This window comes from Pteropus alecto, unplaced genomic scaffold (genome assembly GCF_000325575.1).
Source record: "Pteropus alecto unplaced genomic scaffold, ASM32557v1 scaffold146, whole genome shotgun sequence".
NCBI classification, from domain to species: domain Eukaryota; kingdom Metazoa; phylum Chordata; class Mammalia; order Chiroptera; family Pteropodidae; genus Pteropus; species Pteropus alecto.
Window position 1 is genome coordinate 6,665,555 of NW_006442107.1, and position 19,834 is coordinate 6,685,388.

Here is a 19,834-nt window from a genome sequence, read left to right on the forward strand (position 1 = left end):
GAGTCTTTAGCTTGGTTCCTGTGTCTGGTCATCCTGGAGGGCCTCTCTTTAGAACCGTGGACCCCCTGCTCCTGTGTCATCCCATGCCCATCCTTTGACCCTGCAGTCCTGCCCTGGGGCACTGAGTTCTGTGGGAGATGCTAGGCACATGTGTAGCCCGTGCCCATCAGGCACCCACCCTGCTGGGCCACAGCCCTCCAGTCCTCTGTTCTCAGCTCTCTTTCTTATCACCCATGTGCCCATTCTAAACACTCACTGCTCTTTCCATGCCCTGCACACACCAACTCCACCTGCCTGCATGGTGCAAGACGTCACTGCATGGAGAAAGCAGGACACTCTCTCACAGGCCTTCCCTCCCACAAGGCCACGGACTCTGTCTTTGGCCCTGGCTTCCCTGCCTCTGCTATGTCTTTCCCAAGGGCTCCCCTGCTTCCATCTGCCCTGCAGAACAGCCTGGCCTCCTGCCTGATTATCCCCTCTTTTGCCTTTAATCCTTCTCTGGCAGCAATTTTCTCTTGACCTCCATTGGTCCTGTTTCTCTCATCCTAAAGGTCAGTCCTTTGCCTGCTGTTCCCCTGAAACGACAATCTTCTCTCTTTCCTTCCACCAGCACTTTCGAAGGAGGCCTCTGCTCTCTCGGTCTCTGCTTCCTCAGTCCCCAAGGCTTCGCTCTCAGACATCTGCCTCCATGTTGCCCTGGACTGCTCTGTATCCACATGGCCAGACCACAAGTCTGTTTTCTGCACCTAGCCCCACCGGCCATGTCCTTCATCACGGGAGGTCACACAGCACAGTGCAGAGAGCACGGCCTCTCCTGACGGTCTCAGTCTGAATCTTGGCTTTGCCTTTTATTACTGGTTTTGTGATCTTCAGCAAATTATACAACTTCCCAGTGCCCAAGTTTTCTCATCTGTGAAATGGGGCTCATAACACTACTGGCAATATAAGGCCGTTATATGAGGATTAAAGGAGTTAATGCGTGGAAAACAATTAGAAGCGGGGCTGGCTCACGGAGAGGCCTCGAGGAGAACTAGCTGTAATGATTCTCCTTCCTTCTCGCTCGGACCTTTCTCCTTTGGGGCACCTAGGCATCAGTTTCTTTCTGGCTTCTGCATCCTGTAAAGTGGAGTCTTCTAAGGCTCCTCTGTGCTATCTGCATCCTTCCCAGACTCTCTCTAGAGCCTAGAGCCCTCTCAGCCTTTCCCACTTCTGTCCCTCTGCATATTCTTTCCCAGAGATCTCGTCTACTCCAGTGACTATAACTGAGATAGATTTGTTGACGATATCCATATTTCTTCTTTAAAGTTCTGGCACTTTTATTACATAAGCAATCCATGTTCATCTTAACAAAATTGCATAGTATAGATAAGAAGTGAGAAAACTAAATGTAAATCTTTCATAACCCAACCACTGAGAGACACCAACGGTTTGTCCCTCTAGTAAGACCGTCTCAATCTTCTTTCTGTGTGTGTGTATATGATATATAATATATGTTTATATGTACTTATAAGAGTACATGCAGATCTCTGTCATCATCTTCAGGGCTGCGTGGTACTCCATTATGTGCTGTGCCATGATCTATTCAATCAGCGCCTTGTGGGCTGTCTGGGCTGTTTCCAATCTACTGCTATGATGACCTTCTTTGTACTGGCAGCCCCATGGACTTAGCTGCTACCTCCCCTGGAGAAAGCCCTGAGGGATCTGGACTCGTATTCCTAATTACCTACTGGGCATCTCTACTACAGGTACTTCAAGCTCAACAAACTCCACATGGAACTTTGTGTCTCTTCCTCTTATTCTCCCAGCCTAAGCCAATGGTGGCTTTCTAGCCATTCTCTCAGACTAGAAATCTGACAGATTCTCTCAACACTCAAGTCACCGTGTTTACTCCATCGCCCTTTAACTGTCTCCTGCATATAGGACATCCTTCGCATCTCCACTGGCCCTGCTATGGTTCCAGCTCATGCTGTCTCATTTCTTTCAGGTTTGATCTCATGGCTCTGCCCAGGGATTGAAGTATCGTGGCCTTTTTACATAACCTGCCACAGTCTATTTCTCTAACATCAATATCTTAATACTCCCTCCTACTCATCACCTACTCCGGTTTCAAGGCACACCTCGGCCCCCCATTCCCTTTCGCAGCTCCATGCTTTTGCACCTGCTGTTCGCTCCATCTGCTATATCTCCCTCTTGGCTCTCTGCGTGGTGCATACCATTTATCTTTCTCTAGCACTCAGTTTACTTTTGCTGCAAAGAATCTCGTGATTCCCCCAAGCAAAACTAGATGCTCCTCTTCACGTTTCCTACAGGCTTCGGTTCTACCTCCAGGACTTTGCCCTGTGTTTCCCCCACTAATGTCTGAGTGGCATCTTGAGGGCAGGGATGGGTCTTATTTGTCATGATAGTTCTAGTGACTGTTGCAGGCCTGGTGCAGAGCTAGTGCCCCTCCCATCCCTAGTGAATGAATGAGCGAACTACCTGATCTCACACTCCTGACGTGGCAGCTTAAGGCATGGCAATGACATATACCTGAAAATGATAGAGCTTTAAACTATGAAAGCAGGTTTCTTCCCATTCTTTTAGAAGGAAACATAATCTGAAAGCATTTGAGAATAACTATAACTTACAAAACCATTTTAAGAGGGGAGAGCAAGTTACCTGTTCTCTACACGGCCATGTTAATGTGAATATCTGAATGTGTCTCGGAGCATCACTGTCACCCAAATATTATTGATGAGAAAAAGAAAACCCCCATGATAATATTCATCCTTTGCATTACATTGTATATTTTTTCAAAGACCTCTACATGGGTGATTTCATTTGATCTTCATGATCTCCCTATGGTTGATTGCAAAAATGGCCCTGATTTTCCAGCCCTCTATGTTTCCATGCCTTTACAAAGAGCTGTTCCCACGAAGAGGTGGAATCTCTTTCCTCTAGATCTGGGCTGGCGTCATGACTTGCTTTGACCAGTAGAATATGTGACATTATGCTAGTTATAGTCTAGGCCTTCAAAGACCTTGCAGCTTCTGCTTTCTCTGTGGGAGCCCTGTGACTACTTGTGAATAAGTCCAAGCAAGTCCACTGGAGGATTAGAGACCACATGGTACACAGCTGAGATGGCTGATTAACCCCAGCCAAGACCTCTGACATGTGAGCAAGCTTGGCAAAGCCAATAACAGTTGACCTTCCACATGCCAGAACACATATGAGCAGGGCCCCCAGCCAATGTTTAGTTCATGAGCTAAATAAATGGTTTTTTAAGGATGCCAGAACACATACGAGCAGGGCCATCCTAGACCAGCTAGCCCCCAGCCAGTGTTTAGTTCATGAGCTAAATAAATGGTTTTTTAAGGCTCTAAGTTTGGTTTATTATGCACCACTAGCTAACTGATACAATTGCTGTGAAAGAAGGGCAGAAATGGCAGTTATTCCCATTTCATAAGTAAATAATCGAAGGCTCGATGAATCAAAGCTTCAGTTCCTAATTCAATGCTGTTTCCATAACAACAGTGGTTTTCAATAGTTGGTTGGTCACAGAATCCTTTCTTCAAGCAAAATTATATGGAGTCCCAATATGGAAAACCAGTCAAAAGAAGCTGGCACAGGACCTAAGAGCTCCATACTTTTCTTCCTCTGAGGGAACTCCTAAAGGAGCACAGTTTGACAATCACTAAACTTACATTATCACTCACTCACTCCCAACATACACATGCAGTAGTTACTGTATGCTTAGACTTGGCCTTCAAAAAGTTGGCAGCACTCAGGGCAAGTAGAATGTGTAGTTTGTGTCTGCAGTAATCTCAGTCTAGTGGGAGAAAAACAGATCCAGCAGCCTGAAATAACATAAAACGAACGACATAAAAACGTAACATGTGAGTGATGAGTCATGTGGTAGAAGTTCTAGGTCCTAAGGGTGTGGTAGAGACGGAGGTGGTTGATTGGGGGTAGTCAGAAAAGCGGTCATGGAGAAAGTAGAGCACAAAGCAGATTTTTATGAGCGAAAGAGAAAAGGAACAGCCTTCTAGGAAGGAGACCGATATGGCCCAGGGGAAGGGCGAAGCATTATTTTGCATAGGGGAGACAGATCAGGAGGTTTGGCCCACATGACTAAAGAGACTTGAATGTCTTGGAAGGAAGTGAGTTAACCATGAAAGTGGACATGAGCTGCCTTCATGTGGGACAATGTCAGAGGAGTCCTTTAAGGTCTACGTCCTCCACAACGCCAGCCCTGGTTCCTCCCCAAAGACTGGTTTAGTATTTCTCTGAATCCATGTCTTAAATATCTCATGACGTTTCTTTCCTACCAGAGTGCAAGTTCCTAGAGGGTAGAGCTGCTGTCCTCCTTTCTTTATGTCATCCTTGGAGCTGGACATCTACCGAGAGAGAATGACTCAGGTTTACTGACCAAGGGACGAGACTCACTGTGGCAGGTTCCTGTAATTCACAGCACTGGGCTCACAGTTCTTCCCCTCAGCCATCTAAGACAGCCCTAAGGGTTATTCTGACCCCAACCTGTGTCTAGGGTTTTGGCTGGAGAAATGTGGTGCTAATCGAGGAGCGAGTGGATTTATCAGCTTTTGAATTTAAGGCTTCTGGATTTTAAGGGATGGGGAAAGGGTCCCATCAGTCATTAATGACTGGTGGAGACTCTATTATGGGAGGTGTGCTGGTTTCACACCACGTTCACAAATTCTGTGCCACTCCTTCCATCAAAAGGCTGAGTCTGAATCCTTCCTCTTGATTATGTACTGGATTTAGTCACTTGCTTCTTACAAATAAAACATGACCAGTGATATTGCATGACTTCTGAGACTAGCTCATAAAAGACAGTAATAGCTTCTGCCTGGCTCTGTGGCTTTGGACATGTGTCTTTGGAGCCCTGAGCCACCATGAGTATTAACCATGTTTTTTTTTATTTTCTGCATTTTGATGCTTTGACATCTGGGGCCTTGCAGACCCTGGAGGGATTGCCCCTCCCAGGAATAGCTAATTCCTAGAGACAATAAACAACTCCTCAAGGAATGCATCTTTCCTGTGCAAACTAACAAATACAGAGCCTACACTCCCAACTGCCTCCTTTATTGGGCTCTCACATTCTGGGCCACTATCCACCCGCTCTAATTACCCCAGGGCCAGGTACCAGGCACCTAGGGACAGTCCCTATACCCCAGGGTCCATGTAAAATATTCATTGTAGCCAGTCCTAAGGCCCTGGCACTCGGCCTCACCTGTTCCTTCCCACAGAAATACAATGACTGATCGTGACTACATTCCACCTTCCCCTTCCCCTGACCAACCTTAGTGCTTCCCCATGCTGTTCTCCTGGCATGGTGTTCCCCCTCCTTTTGAGATCTACGAGAATAACAATCCATCTTTTCAATGACAACTGTCTCCTTATCCATTGGCCTCACCATGCCTGCTCAATAATAAAACGTACATTTTAAAGCAGCTTGAAATAACGTAAAACGAACAACATAAAAACGGTGACATGTGAGTGATGAGTGATGTGGTAGAAGTTCTAGGTCCTAAGGGTGTGATAGAGATGTAAGAAGTAAGAAGTCTGAGCACTCTGAAGCCATCATGCTGTCTTACTGGAGGCACCACAGAGAGAGATGACAGAGAGAGGGAGGCAGATACCAGAGGAACCCCAGCTGTTACAGCGCCAGATGTGGCAACCTTCTTAGCCCAGGTGCCAGATATGTGAGTGAGCCTGCAAGAGGACCCCTGCTTCACTCACCCCTGCAACCTCACAGAACACCCCAAACAAGAATTGCCAGTCAACCCCCAGAACCGTGAGAGATAATTATATCAAATGACTATTGTTTTGAAGCACTAAGTTAGGATGGTTTGTCACAGAATCATAGGCATCTGAAATAAGAGGGGTGATCAAAGTTATGGTTCTGCTGATTTTATTCCTATTCTCTTTGACAGCCAAATCACTGTTTGTGTCTTTTTAGGATCACTTAATTTCTGAAATTGGAAATTTCTCCAGTTCTAGCAAAATGCTGTCGACTGTCCCTCCCCCCTGCCCTAGAGCACCAGCAATATCCCTCTTGCATTGCTTGGTAAAGTGCCTCAAAGAAAACATCTAAAACTACGTAGAAATATTCCTAAGGGCACCAGGATAAAATTCAGAGCTCAGTGTGGCCAATGAGGAAAAAAAAAAAAAAAAAGAAGAAGAAGAAAAAAAAAGAAAACAAGACAAACTAGGCTTTCAAAGAAAATTGAAGATCTGGAGAGCCTTCAACTATTTTGATTTATATTTAAACATTTCTCGAGATTGAAATCGTGATTAGCCCAGTCCTCTCAAGTTCTGCCTCAGCCCTGATTTATGGGAAGGCAAGGCCAGAGCAAAATGAAAGCAAAATGAGGTATTCTTTAAAATTACCTTGGAGCACTTGAAGGAGGGCACAAGTGCTAACGTGGAGATTAAAAAGGAAGTGATGAGATGTGCTTCCGAAGCCCTAGATGGCAGAGTCCTGGCAGCTCCTGGGGGAGGGGAGCCTGTGAAGGATGAGCTACAATCTCGGTGGGTGAGACCCTTGCAGGATGCTTTCTTTGATTTGACTCCGCATAGACTGAGCTCTCCATCAAAGGGTGGATCTGAGGGCCCAGGCTGGCATTTTGATTTAGTGACCCTTCCATCACCAGCTTCTAACATGGAGAGAATGACAGGAGTGTGAAGGGAGTGGACTGACTGGCAGTGGGTTTTGATAGTAGAATCCAGACTCGCAGTGAGTCAGGGGCTGAATCTTCTTTAGGTCCAGCTGAGAAAAGCCCCTAATCCAGGCTACCTACTCTGACCCTCCTCTAGCTACGCCTTCCACATGAGCAAGAAAGCCATGGACCCAAGAAGACATGCTAACCTGGAGAGCTCTCTCCTCTTCTAGACTTCGCCCTGGTACCTGGGATGGATAATCCCGACCACATGGCTCCAAGCTCACTTCCAGGGGCTGCATGAGCCTCCTTCTTGATTGATCCTTTTAAAGACAGACCACACTAGTGCTGCGTACATCCCAAAACTTGAGGGATGACCATCTGGTGGCTATTTATAGGAGGCCATGCAGTAGCTGGGACACATGGTCTGGGAATGTTCACATGCACGTGCACAAGGCCCTTAAATGTCGGGTGAAGCCAAGGGTGGGAAGAGAAGAGAGGTTTAGGCCAGAGGCTGTAGCCTGCAAATCCCTAGGTCTCCAGCTTCAATGTAGAAAGCTGAGAATTCTGAGAATTCTAAATTTAAACTTGGCTTTTTAGATTGATATAAAGGTATATCTGTCAATGGAGGCAGAGGGAACATATTGTATTTGGCATTTGTTGTCTTGATTCATAACTCTTGCATATGCAGCCCTTTGGCACACGGGGGCTCCATATGTACTCTTGCTCTGGGCCTGCAAATGTTAGGAGAAGGTCTGTGCACAGGGCAGAAGTAGAGTGTGCCTTTGGTCTGCTGTGTCAGCTGCGGTGGTCTCAACCTTTCTCCAGCCTTCTCCCTTGAGGGTGGGATGGTATTTGTAGGATGGTATTGCTTTTAACTTTGATGTCTCTCACAAACCTTCTCAGCTCAAGAGTCAGCAATGGCTGCTCTCGTTTACAGAAAAAGCCCTGAAGACCTATGGGACATTCTGGACCCTATCTACGGTCCTAAACCTACCTCTCCCCACTATCCTCTTCTCCATGAACCTTCTGTGTGTGAGCATAAACCTCTTCACTGCTCCTCCCTATACTCCTCCATCACACACACACACACACACACACACACACACACACACACACACGTGTGCACGCATACGCGTGAGCAAGTTCCTCCCTCTCAGTTTACGTATGACACTTATTCTGTCTCGAATACCATTCTTCCTCCTCTCTATCCATCCAAATCCTACCTATTTTTAAAGATCTAGTTGAACTTCTTAAACTTTGTTTATTTATTGATTGATTCATTCAATGACTAATCAGTGAAATCCTGGCATGCAGCAATTCCAAAAATATGAAGATGTATTTTCTTCGTACTCCAACTCACCCTGATGTTGATTTTCCTAATTTCTACTTCATGTAACATCATTACTCCCAAATTTTAACAAAATTACAACATCGCTCTCCACATTTTCTTAGTTGTAGATTTTGTATCTGAAACTAGATGACATATTTCTTGTGAGCATGAACTCTGTTGGGCCACTTTTATATTCCACTCATTGGCCAGGAGAGTTTAATGGTAAAGAGCTGATATGCAGCAAAGACCCATTGATTAAGTAATAGGCAGATGGATGGAGGGATCAATTGATTTGCTGCCAACTGCTGTCCCACATAAAGGAATTTGCAAACAGCTCGGGTGGTCTGGCTTTCATGCTCTCCTCTCCATTTTTTATCATTCCATTGGATTATTTCTAATCCATTATGCATCTATCATGCCTGAATTTATTTCAACCCCTTGGAACATATTGATATTGTGGCTTGAAGTCTCAACAAGAACGATTTCTTCATTACATAGTTGAGTTTTTATTTGTAATTTATAACAAATTACTCTTATAGATAGGCATATGTTGAAATAAATAGGTTTAGTCATTTATTATTTTCTATTATTTCCATATGACTTTGGTGTGCTTTTCTAACATCTCCTCTAATAGGCATGAAATCTCTGTTTCTATTTTTCCTCTTTTAGGAAATAGCTTGTATTAGAACAGTGATCCTCAAAAGTGTGGTCCCTGGGCCAGTACCATCAGCACCACCTGGAAACTTGTTAGAAATGCAATTATCATGTCTGGCCAGATACACTATTTGAACCAGCCCTCTAAGTGATATTGATGTATCTAAAGTTTGAGAACTACTTTATGGGTTGAAAGAACACTGAGTTGGCAGTGTAGATCCTGAATTTTAGCTCTGATTCTATTATTAAAAGGTTATGTGACTCACTCTGAGTCTTAGTTTCCTCCTGCCAGTTTGGCTGTCTGTCTTGGCATCTTTAGGGATAAAAGTGGACTATTCTCCTTTGAGTTTTTCAACTGGTGACATGGTGGAGATAACAATGCCATTTATTTTACAAGGTTATTCTAAAGATCAAATAATTCATTGCATGCACACTCTCACAGAATTCTTTTTCGAACCTCTCAGAATTCTCAAGGGAGCCCAGGTTCTCATTATTTTATGTTGGATCACATAATCAAGAAACTTTGTTTTGTATCATGGGTGTTACAGCCCACTGGGGAATGTACACATACTTGCCTATACAGTGTATTGGAAGTGTCTGAATAAACTGCACATGAGATGGACAATAAACTCAGAAGAGGAAGCAGCTTTGAGAACTGGAGTGGTCACAAAGAGAAGCATATCAAAGATGGGTTTTGAGATTTAAAGATAGGCTATGAGCGATGATATTGGGGACGGGCACTCCTGGTCAACCCAGGTAAGTTAATGCCAGTATTAAATATTCAGACTAAAATGGGGGTGCAGATGGGGACAGTGAGCAACTACCAGCAGTTAGGTATGTGTTGAGAGATAGAGTGGAAGGAAGTTCGAAAAGGACATTGGGCCAGGTGTTGAGGGTCTTGATGGTAGGCAAGGAATTTTGGAAACTCTGAGAAAACTAGCATAAGAGGTCACCGGTCATGCTTTAGATTTCTCTAGGGTCAGTGGGATACTGGTGACGTGTCTGCGGGCATCTGATCATATGCTTTCAGGAAAGAAGACAGAAGTCTGAGGCTTGAACCTTTGAAACCAACTTGGGAAACTGCCTTGGCTGGCTCAGTGAAGCCAATCGAAATGCATATGTGTTAATTAACTCCTAACAGCTTTAAAGACTAGCCTAACCTAAGTCTCAGATATCCCAGAGGAAAGGAAGCGAGCTCATCATGGCAGTTAGTTGTTCTCAATCCTGGCTACATATTAGAATCACTGGAGAGCTTTAAAAAATTCATATCTGGACCCTCCTTCAGAGATTTTGATTTAATTGGTCTAGGGCTGGGTCCATGTGCTGTTATGTTTTAAAAGCTTCCTAGATGATTCTGATGCACACAGCCTGGGCTGTGAACTGACGCCCCGAAGGGTCCTGTGGATAGAAGTGTAGGTCTCAGTTAATGTTCAACTAACCCCCAAAACTTGTAACATATTCTGCTCAATGAGGAAATGCTTCTGTTTCAGACATCAGTTGTCTCTGATTTTTGGTGGCTCTTCAAATGATAGAGCAGATTGCCACGGTCTTGGCAGGCTGAGGAGTCTGGCAGACATGAGTGATCTTGGCGGGCACCGAAAAATATGGACCCAGGAAAGAAAATATAAGGTGTGGTGGAGCAGTGGAAAGGCCCCTGCGGGCCCCCGAGGACTTCTGCATAACACCCAGTGAGGAGTCCGGAACTACGGATCAGGGCCATAGTTATAAAAACCTTGCCCGATTTCTTAGACTTTATAACCCGGTCACATGTGTATTTTTTATACTCCCCTCTGTAGCCCCCTAGAAACTCCCAGTAAATCTTTGGGATTGAAAAAGAACAGCAAGCTTGTTGTCAGGGCCTGAAAGGAAAATGGAGGGCTTTGTGGCGTAGTGTCTTGGAGGAAAGAAACACCCAGGCCAAGCCTGGGTACAGACAAGCTTTCATGAGAAAAGAGAGCAAGGCTTCCAGGAAGAAAGCCCATTGGGAGCAGAAGTCCCTTATGGCTCCATTGTGCTTAAAGTGCAGCTACCCCCATACCCAGCACACAGAATTTATGAAAGAAATGACTGTCAAATTGACATCTGTTCTAGTCTTGGCTTCCATTACTTCTGGATTGTGTATTCTTGAATATGTTTTCTTTCTCTCTCTCTCTCTCTCTTTGTCTCTCTCTCTTTCTTCCTTTCTCTCTCTCTCTCTCTCTCTCTCTCTCTCTCTCTTTCTTTCTTTCTTTCTTTTTTTCTTTCTTATTTATGCCTACAGCACTTGGTCTTCCTAGGTGGTCTCCCATGCAAATACTAATCAGGCCTGACCCTGCTTAGCTTCTGAGATCGGACATCAGGCTTGTTCAGGGTTAAGTGCCAGTTGTATGATACGAGAAGAGTTTCATTTCAAGGTGAGGTGGAGTGAAGGTTGGGGATACTGCTGACTAGCTCTTCAAGAACATGTAAGATGACATGGCATTTTAGAGCCAAAAGGTAGCCCAGAGTGGTGAAGTGACACATTCAAGATCAAAGAGCTAATAAGAGGTGTTGCTGAGATGAGGACAGAGAGCTGTGTTCTTTCTGTACTTCCTCTCTGTTAAGAGATGCTAACCACACACTAGCCCATATCGATTCCTCACCAGCTGGTCTCCCTCAATGGCACACACTTGCTGTAGGATGAAAGATACTTCTCCCCTGCTTATCTGGAACAAATTGATACAGTTCCAATTCTTTCTTCATTCTTGACAACACTATAACTTAGCACAGAAAAGGATGAGAAAGAATCAACTAATGTTGCAGTTTAAAAGGCAATAGCAGGGCTTTTAGTCAAACTCTCTTGATTAAGGGTAGAGGTGGGTGGGCTGCAAACTGATGACTAAAGGAATGTGACTGCTTCAAGGTCACACAGCTGGTTAGTTGACAGCTGAGACGGGGACCCAGGACTCCTGACTTCCATCCCAGGGTTCCGTCTCCCGGTGTCATCGAGAGTGGATATTGCTGTGGTCGAGCACTTTTGGCAGACAGATTACTTCATGAGTCAAATTATTTTACCATAATGGGATGAGCATTTCATAGTAAATCAGGTCCATTGTCACTACAGCATACCTAATTGCCCACGTGTAGCCAACCAGGGTGAACTTTCTTCTTGAAATTGCTATTTCATAGAATATTGATTTCCTAGACACTATATTGTGAGATGACTAACACTGGCCAGGGATGAGATATGAAGTCTGTATTAAATATACCTTGAGTTGCTTTTTATAGCCTCTGATCCCTAAATCTTGAATTTTATTTTGTAAGGAGTAAGCTCATGGTAGATTCTAAAGGAATAAGAAAGTGTAGAATCGGTATATTAATGAATCATTTCGACTAGAATAAAGAGGTTGGTTCAAAGTTAAGAAATGATTTTTATTTCAAATAGGAAGGCATTTGAAAGTATTTACAGGCTGTTGATAGGAACCAGTGGAGAGGGTGTTAGAATCACAAGAGAGGAGAATGGTGAATCATTGAGGGAGTGCAGTGGATTTGGATAGAAAGAGGGCATCTTATTTTCTCAAACTGGAGGTGAGGGTGAGTAAAGATAAAATTAATAGAAGACTAAAGGTGTGTTGAGGAGAAGGGGTCACAAGGGGTGCAACTGAGGCCTGATGCCCTCCTAGCTAATGAGATGTTAGAAGAGCAGTTGAGGCTGGAATCAGCATCCAATGTTTAGGGAGAAATGGGAGAGGTGAACATTTCCTCCTACTCCCATCCACCTAATTTAAACCCTACTCAGTTTCCTAGGAGTGCTCCCAGACGGTGACAGCTTACAGTATATTCTTTTACTGCATCCAGGGTTTACCACCAACTTCATAACATTCAGAATATGACTATCCACAGCCCTGTATCACCCTCATCTTGTCTAAGACCTATAGGCTTTGAGTTTCTGTATCAGTCAGGGGCAGTTAGGTTGTGCTGTATTAATAACCCTCCAATCTCTCTGGATTAAAACAACCTAGGTTTATTTCTTGCTCATACTAAATATCTCACTTGGTCAGTGGGGGATGGAGTTGGCTCTGCTCAACACTGTCCTTTAGGGACTCAGACTGACAAAAGAGCCGCCTTCTCGAAGCAGTTGGTCCTCATACCAAAGATAAAAGAATGCTTCGTGAGGGCTTGACTCAGCAATTACGTGTTCTGGCTTGAAAGTCACATGAAACTTTTGCTCAAAACTCATTGGCTAGAATTATTCTTGTGCCCCACCCACCACAATGAGCAGGAAGTATAATCCTACCATGTGCCTTAAATGTGAAGGACTATAAATATTTAGCCAGCAATACTAACAACAACCATACTCTTTCAGTCAGATGGTATGCTCTCTGAAGGTCAGGCCAGACTGGGCCTCCTGCCTCTCTGGCAGAGGCGCCATATTGGGCAGCTACAGCACCAGGCACAAGATAGTGATGTACTGGCTGTACCTATAGAGCTCACAATCAGCCCAGTCCCACAGCCACAGGTCCCAAAGTTCATGGGGCAGACCAGGCAGGGAGTGAGTGAGGCAAGGCCTTGTCGGGGGTGGCAGTGGAAGTGAAGGATCATGGGCAAGTGAGGAACCAGTAGAAAGACACAGAAAGGAGGCTGCTCATAATGATTGGGACACTGATGAGCCATCTTGAGCGGTTTAGTCTCCCCAGGGCTGGGCACATCTTTGAGTGTCTGGATGAGGGATAAGGGCAGCTCAACACCCACGAATGTTCCTTTGCAGTGAATCGAGCATAAGAACACTGGAAAGACCAGCCTCTGTCAAGACTGGTTCTGAGAGACCAAGGTCACCCTTCTCCACATCTTCATGGTCATCTCCTGAAGATCTTGGGGTAGGTTTGTTATTCATGAAATTATTTGCACTTGTCTGTTTTTTTAAAAAAATCTTTTTACAGGCTTCCTGTTGAGGTAACTGACCTTTTTGACTTTGAACCCAACAACTCTCCAATGAGTGGTCAGCAAAAGTGGAGGCCCACAGAGGAGGGTGGCTTGCTCATGGCAGGGTAGCTAATGACTAGGACTCCTGTCTCCTTCACATTCCCCATGTGTCACACACTCATCTGGCTAATCCTCAGACAGAGGTTAGCTTTTTCGGAAGCAGAGTGAGAATAACCTTTCCCAAACTTTAAGGCATTCTTGTTATTGAGTAAGACAGTGAAGCTTCCCTCTGTTAACAGCTCAAAGCCAGCAGACAGATCTGGGCTGTCCAGCCAGCTTTCTTTCTCTTGGCTGGCCAGGGTCCCTTTAAGATGCAAGAACTTGGAGGTAGGGAGGTCAATCACAGGCCAGTGGAAGTTTCCACACTCCGTAGATCTCTGCTGGGGAAGGGTGGGCCCTGTTCCCACAAGCTGAGATTTATGACTTCAGTCTGGGAGGGGGACGTTGGCCTTTACTTCTTGGCATGAACAATGGTAAACACAGTTAGGAAGAAAATTTGGAACTGGTGCCCTTCAGCCTGTGTCAGGCTAACTCTCTGGTCTTTTCTTTCCTTGTGAGTTGTGCGTGCGTGCGCACACACACGTGCACACACTCACACACATACTATGTGTACACACTTAGCTATAAAATGAAACAGAATGATAGACGGGTTTGCTTCTAGATCTCAAATACTCGATCCAAATAAATGACCAGACTCCCATTGACCACATAAGCTATAACTTTAGTTTTCACTTGAAAATACCTTACACACACACCCACACACACACACACACACACACACACATTTCGAAAACCTTTCACCTTACCTGCCAGGCGTCATCAGCACCTCTCATAAACCTGACCTACTGAGCAAAGCTGGAAGCATTTTTCAGCCTGCACTACCCTGCAGGTATCTGTTAATAGAGATATAATCTCCTGCCCTTGAGACTCTTTCCTTAATACACTGAAATAATCAGAGGCAAAAGCTCTAAGTCTTGAAGGTCCATATGGAGATTAAACAGGAGTCAAAGATCAGTAACTAACTGGCTTAAGTCTTAATTGTTGGTGGGGGTGGCGGGTGGGCAGTCACAGGAAGGATGTCTGGCCCAGGTCAGGAAGGCAGCAATGTAGACATGGGCGGTGGTGGTGGTGGTAGTGTGTGTGTGTGTGTGTGTGTGTGTTGGGGCTGTCATCAGCTTTCTATTTAGAGGATTTTAAATGGCCCCATGTTTTAGGGGGCCCGGTTAAGGTCCTGCGTTTATGGGAGAATTATCCTACTTTCTTCCATTAAAGTCAGCAGATCATAGTGCTTGAGATACAGCCTCTGAAATCAGACTACCTGAATCTAAATTCTGGCCCTGCTACTTCTACCTGTGTGACTTGGGTAAATTCCATAACTTCTCTAAGCCTCAGTTTCCTTGTCTGTAAAATGGGCATGATCAGAAAATGGTCAGCATAGAGTTGAGACTACTGAGTCCTGACCACAGGGTCAGAAATCTAAAGTTACTATTATTATTCCTGAATTTTCTGCCTGAACTGATGTTTCGGTTATTCCACATTCTTGTTACCTCACCTGAAATAATGCATAAACCATCTAGAATTCTTCCTTCTGGGACAGAAATGACCCAAACCCAAAAGACAAACCTAGCTGAACTCCTCTCCTCTCTTGACACCCAGTGCCTTGTGGGTCAAAAGAGGGACAGAGCTGGAGCTGAGGCATCAGGGTGAAAGGGCGAGACAGCTTTCTTCTCTCCTGAGTCAGGATTGGCTGGGTGGTTTACAGCAACAGAGTAACCCTCAGAGGAGGCAGGAAGATGACATCAGGTTCATTTGCATTCTTTCCTGTGCCTGGAGGGCACTCCGCCCTTGGAAAAGCAGGTCAGGGTACATTGATACAACCCTGGGCAGGCCCCTGAGGTTGTGGTATGGTGGACAACATCCTGGACAGTGTCGGAAGGCCTGGGGGTGGCTCTGTGTTCTCCCACTGACCAACTGCGGAACCTGGGGCAGGTTGCCTCACCTTTCTGGGCCTCAGTGTCCTCGTTTGTCACCACGATGTCCACCATTATGTTAGGCCATTTCTCCTGCAGCCTTTATGCTTATCCCTTTATTTCCTCCCTACACATGTTCATACACATGTGCGCACGACACATGCACACACACTCGCATAGAGGCATGCACGTACACACATATGCACCCACAGGGCACTACAGGCACATGTGCACGTGTGCACAAACACACACACATGAACACAGGTGTGCTCCTCTTCAGCCATTTGAATCATACCCAGTTCAAGTTCCACCTCCTGCATTCCTGGGGGTTCTCGTCTCACTCTGATGGCCAGCTTGTCTGAACCTCAGTGGCAGTCCCACACAAAGACTCCCTTTGATTTCCTTGTCACATTTGGGTTGTGTGCAGTTCAGTGCTGTTTTTATGTCTCTGCAGGCATAGCTAATTCCTTGACGGCTCCAGGTTCAAGATCCTCTCCCCAGATCTTCCATAGTGTGCAGAAGTGAATTTTCTGTGACACTTAATTTCCAGGACCTTCCATCAGCACAGTGTGTTTACGTGGTCATTTGTTTTCATATAGTCAGTGAACGTAAGATATTTTAACTATAATCTGTCCATATCACTGTTTCATTCATGTCTTATTAACGCCCTGTCATACTTTTCTCATTTCGGTGGCATCAGAATGGCCACTTTGGAAACTAGCTAAGGGGCAGTTGAGTTGGGGTATGTTTGGTTTAGGTTTAGTGGGATGTATTTACATGGTGTTTGGTCGCTTTTGTGTGTAATTCACTTAACGCTAGCTGTCATCGTGCAGCGAAGGCTTCCGCTGCTGCCCACTGTGCGGATGCTCTCCGTGTCAGGCCATGAAGAGCCAGCCACCTGAAGCTGGCCTGAGCGAACATGTTCTATGGGGCCCAGCACTAGAAATACAGAGAGAGTGAAAGAGAAACAAGGTGTAAAACGTACAGAGCAGAAGCTAGTTGGTGGAGAACTCCTTGAATCACCAGGTATGTGAAATTTTGAGCAGAGGATTCTGTTCTCATCATCCCTTATTCAAAAATGAAAGTTCTCTCTTGTCAGGAATATACTCGATCATGCAAAGTAATGCAATTATAAATGCGCCATTCATTTTGTTTCCTTTTTGATGGGAATTAACTGACATGGAATTTATCAGAATCCCCATGTTTAAATGTCTTGCTGATTTGACAGGAAATACTGACATTGATGGAGATAACATAAAACTCATTATACACCACTACAATGAGGACATCGATGACAATCTGGTTAGTAAGTTTCATAAATTCAGAGTATTTTAGATTTGTCACTGTAAAAGAGATGTTGAAATGCCCTGAAATCTCATAGCTCATATATGAAAGATACTTGACAGAGGTTTTCCCAAGGTTGATAACAATCCTGAAAATTCATATGGCATTACCAGTGATGAATTGTGAGATGGAAAGAAACCTTTTCAAAGCGTGAATAATAAAATACAAAATTGGATTGACTTGTTAGAGGAGACACTGAATTATCTTCGTATTCTCTTTATCAAAATGACATTGAAAAAATGATAGTCATTTAAAGAGATGATCAAAGAGTTTGTAGCCAAAAAAAAAAAAAAAATGTAGGAAGAAAAAGAGTACTATGGATGAGTGTTAGTTACTCTAAATTTTGTGGTGCCTGTGGAATTTATCAGCTTTTTAAAATTTATAATTTGTTGTGATTTCTTTTCTCTTTCTAAATACAATTTCACTTTCAAACATAATTTTGTATTTAGAATTCTTTTTCTTCAAGAATGCACCCTAAATTGTGAAAGGTTCTGGCTCCCACCAGCTGGGTCTGCCTTGTGTACCCCTTAACTCTGAAGAGGGCTCCTTGGCCTGTGGCCGTCAGCAAAGGGTTTGGAAGCAGGTACAGGGTCTGGGTGTCGTTGGCAAAGGTGCTCACCATGAGCCCGTGGGGACTGTAAGCCTGGCTGACATCACACATCCTTGGAGACCACCTGATGCTTTGGCTCCAAAAGGGGCCAAACTTTTGTCACGCTGCCTGTGAAGGCCCAAACTCTTCCACCAACAGTCTCGTCAGGGCCCGGCTGGGCCCTCCAGTCCCCCTGCATTTCCTTTTAATAAAATTTAATGTTTTCATTTTCAAAGACCTAGAAAATCCAAACACTTTTTAAAAGCCCCGAGGAACTATAAAAATTAATAGCACAGGGATAATTTCTTTTTCAGTGGCGACTCAATTAAACCTGCCAAAGTCAGACAGTGTGATTTAAATGCACTACTTGCAGAGGGACCTGAGCGGAGTGAGCAAACATGGAATGAAACAATAATATTTACCAATTACCCTCTTGGATGTTTCCCACCCGGCCCCTTCCCCCTAGGGAGAATTTTTTCCTTCCCTCCCTCCTCTCCAGGGGCCAGAGGTCAGCATCCCTAATTGTTTTCTCCTTGAATGGTCACATAGCTATCAACAAGTGACTGAAACTTCTTCTCCGCTCAGAGTAATGGAAAAATACCACTGGGCTGGCTGCCCAGGGCAACAGGCCACATGGACATCATCCCGAAAGTGGGGCTGAGCTCAAATTTGCAAATGGAAGAATGGCTCCCGGCTCATCTCAGCCAGGCGCTCCAGCCGGACTAGACATCCCACGTTCCACATTTAGTCCTGCCTCAGGGCACTTGCTCCTGCCATTCCCCCTGCCAGGAAGGCCCTTTCTCCTGTTCACTGAACACTTACCACTAAGCACTTGAATCTTATATTTTCTTTGAGGTCTCTATCAAGATCAAGTTCTTTTAAGAAAGCTTTCCTGATAAAATCTATATCCATGAAGATTTTCCACTTAATCTCACTGCTTTCGATGCCTTTTTATTGAGTCAACTGCACAGGATCTCTTCATTGCATATGGCTCTCTGGGCACTGTCCTAGAGCTTTTAACGTGCAGGCTTCTAACAGCCTTATCTCCGTGTTGACTGTAAGCTCTTCTAAGGAAGGACCTCCTCTGGATGTATTATTTTATTTTTATTGTTTGGATTATTTATGGTATTTAGTTTGGTGTTCTGCATGTGATAGAGGCTTAATAATTGTATTTGGGACTGGAATGGAGAGTCTCCGCATTATCTCTACAACAGGAAAATGTTTAGGAGATAGGTACAAAGATTTCAATGCAGCATGGTTTGCATAGAGAAAACAAAACAAAACAAAAATAAAACAAACAAACAAACAAACAAACAAATAAATAAATACCGACCCGAGCTAAATGTCCATCAATGGAGAATGGAAAAAGAGAATATGGGATATGATGACATGTCCAAGAGCAGTTAAAGTAAAGGAACTGAAAGCAAATTATTAATATGTATAGATTACCAAACCAGAAATGTTGTTTGTTAAGATATAATTTATGAAGATTCAATTCCACATAAACCCATACTACATAGTGTTTTATGGATCCGTATGAACATAACCACGTGTAAACACAGGATGAGAAAGAAAGAAATGCAATTCTTGCCAGGGGTTGCCTCTGGAGAGAGAGAATAAAAGGAATGGGGAATGGGACACAAGATTCTTTAATTCCTTCTATTTTTTTCTTTTCGTAATAAAAATCTGAAGCAAATAAGAGAATGTTAGCATTTGCTAATTCCGTTTGGTGAATACATGGGTGTCCATGAGGTAGAGACTGACAGGATGCCTAGCTAATGGGCTGCCACTCCTCCTGGCCCACCCCTGGACCCTGTTTTCCACCTCCCTAACAGTGAGGCGCAGCCATGTGGCCTCAGTCTGGCTGGGGAAGTGGGCAGATGGGCGGGAGTGATAGACACCCGCTCTAGGCTTGGCCTCTGGAATACCTGGCCTGAGCCAGCAGCCCTAGAAGCAGGCAAACCAACCACAGATTTTGCTGGTACTCTCCTCAGGCGGCTTCGGCAGCCCTAGAAGCAGGCAAACCAACCACAGATTTTGCTGTTACTCTCTCAAAGGGGCTTCACCAGTTTAAACTGGACTGTAAGGAACAGGAGAAGGGAAAGCATGACTACTGAGCAAAGTCCGTGGGTCTTCTGCTATATGCAGGATGAAGACGATGTCTCGGATTGTGGACTAGTCCCCACATATACAGTTTGCCCTTTGGCTGGCTCCTCTCTGACTCCGGAACACATCTTGCTGATTCCTGACCTGCTCTCCACTTGGGATGTCCCCCCTACTACTCCGCTTTTGCAGCTCATAGTCTATCGTAAAACCCTCCTGCCTGGCCCAGGCCACCATTGCT